Source organism: Dromaius novaehollandiae, chromosome W, assembly GCF_036370855.1.
Source record: "Dromaius novaehollandiae isolate bDroNov1 chromosome W, bDroNov1.hap1, whole genome shotgun sequence".
Taxonomy (NCBI): domain Eukaryota; kingdom Metazoa; phylum Chordata; class Aves; order Casuariiformes; family Dromaiidae; genus Dromaius; species Dromaius novaehollandiae.
The window spans coordinates 43,513,838-43,516,424 of record NC_088130.1 but is presented as its reverse complement, the minus strand read 5'-3'; positions in this window follow the sequence as shown (position 1 = coordinate 43,516,424).

Sequence of the window (2,587 nt, the reverse complement as noted above, 5' to 3'; positions counted from 1 at the left end):
GACAATTCTACATACTGTGAAATTGCCTGTTGTGGTTATTCAAGGACTTTCTGGTCATGAGTTTCAAGCAGAACAAATTTCTACGGTTGCAGTTTTGGGTTCTGGGTTGCTGGACAATGTAGTAGAGGTGATCTTTTGAGAGAGATTGATCTTTTCAGGTTTGGCTATTTGGGTCACTGAAAACCAGTTAGTTTCTAGGGACTGTTTCAGGGCCATGGGATCCTAAAGCATCTATGGCCCTTGCTCTAGAAGCCTGCAGAAGTCTCAGATATAACAACTCTACCCTGTCTTTCCTTCCTATTCTGAACCAGGGACAAGCTAGGAAAGGCTGGAAGCTCAGCCTAGGCAGCACTCTCTCTATTTCTGTCCAGACTTAGGGTTGCAGTTCTTGGGCCAGCTCCAGGATTGAAGGACAAAGGGAGAGTTACCATCTTTATCCATTCTCTCTGTATAGGTGCACAGAGCACCACATTTAATTCCCATGAGGAACAAGTCTATTTTGTTTTCAATGTAGTCTCAAGGGCTGGATCTTGGGAACACTCTTGAAGCAAGCTGGATCCCTTCAAGGGAGCCACATAGGTATCAAAGTAGGATAATCACCAAGTACCATTTGTTTTTGAATTTTAATACACTATGATTTTGAAATGGTTTTTAATGCAGGTAGGTATATCTTACACTGGCCTAATCTGATGGTTATGCAGAGAGAGTCTAAACCAAAGCCTGCTGAAATCTATAGCAATCTTGTCATGGGGTTTGGTGGGATGCCAGGAACATTGCTGCCTGAGACTGACTGTTGCTATATAAGAGAAAGCCGGGGATTTAACTTCAAGACTTACACACCCAGTCAATGAGACTTTATATGCATGACAAGCTAAATGGGTATCGGCAGAGTGTAAGGATAAACTTCTGCCTTTCTTGGAGAAAGTTCTTGCTAAGGCTGGTTTGGAAAATCTTCCTGTCATGCAAATGTTTTAATTGTAAAATGCTGATTTGTTGAAAAGAAAACTTTCTTGAGAAATCTATCAGCTTCATTGAACCTATGGCTAGGAAAGGCTTCTCACATGAGGAGTGGGACTTTGGGAGAGGGGACAGGGGAAAGAGGGAGAATTAAATGAGGTAGAACATAAATCTGACTCTACTGGATCAGACCAATGATCTTGTTTTCTGCCAGTGGCTGGGACCAGATGCCCATGGAAAGAATTTAAGAATATGCATACAATGATGCTTTTCTTTGCATACTCTGCATTGAAAGGTGACAGGAAGAGAGGGAAATTGAGCAGCTAAGAGAGAAAGCACACTCAAGCCAGCCAGTAGCCCAGCGGTAAGGGCTTACACTCAGAGACCTGGAGACTGGCCTCAGATCAGGTATAACAAACACTGCAGTCTGGACACCCTGGGTGAGTGCCCTGAAGAGTGTCACTGGCAGTATGTATGTGCAGCTCTGGCCTTTTATCAAACTTTCATTTTGACTTTAAAAGAAAACAATTTCTAAAACCATGAAGTTTCCCAGGAATTAGAATTTGCATGTTGTGGCCAGTCTGAATCTTGTTCCACCACTGATGTCACATGCTGTCTCGCAGTCTGTCAGTGGTATCCTTCCCACTGTGGTGGCAGGGTGCTTTGTACATCAGTGCTGTCTCTGCCATCTCTCTCTTTACTCTTCTCATCAGATCATCAGATAAGTTTCTTCCTCATTGCTCTTGGGTGTGGTAGTGCCATATCAAAAGAGACTATTAGAGTCTTTGATACAAGGGCAGTGTAGCAGTGTGATCTACCTGGTTAGGAAAATAGTACCTTATAATAATGGGCAAGGGCTAAAAGCGACATCTCTCACAGTCTGGGCAAATTAGTTTCGTAGTTATTTGATAAATGGGAACATATTATGACTGGTAAATCTGGAATTCTCTTCCAAGCTCTGAGGTGAGTGTAATTCTGCGGCTACCTCCCCATTCAGGCATTGGTCCACCAAGCTGTCTGTTTTCCATCCCAGACTTTGATCCGTTCCCTGCAGGGTCAGAGAAGACATCTCACTGGCCTCATGACATTTGCTGATCCTGACAAGAAATGGAAGATTTTGGAACACAGGATTTATGTGAAACAGTAGCCATGTGATTTTATTATGGAGGGCCAATTATCTGATATTCTTGACTATGGACGACCTTCATTAGTACTTCTGTGCTCCATTTTATATAACTGAAGGACGTAGCAAGAAAGAGATTATCCCTTGTTCCACTGTACCCCCCTTTTTTTTGCTAATTTGCACTAAAATCTGATGTGTATCAGTTTGGAGTACAAAACTGAAAAGTGATGTGTTGTTAATCATACAATAGTATGGATCAATATGTCTTTGGTTTCTAGCTGGCTTTAGACTGCCACCTTGACACACAGTATTGATGGGCCTATAGTTAATGATTTGTAGTTCCCAAACACATTTTTTTTCCTCTAATATCAAATAATACAGTAAAAAACTGTAAAGGGAAAGGTTACAGTCAAAGGTATCCTTAACATGTTTCTGCACATGTTTCTCCTCTTGATAAAATACTTCATTTACCCAGGAGACTTCTCCCTCACTCCAGAAACGGAATAT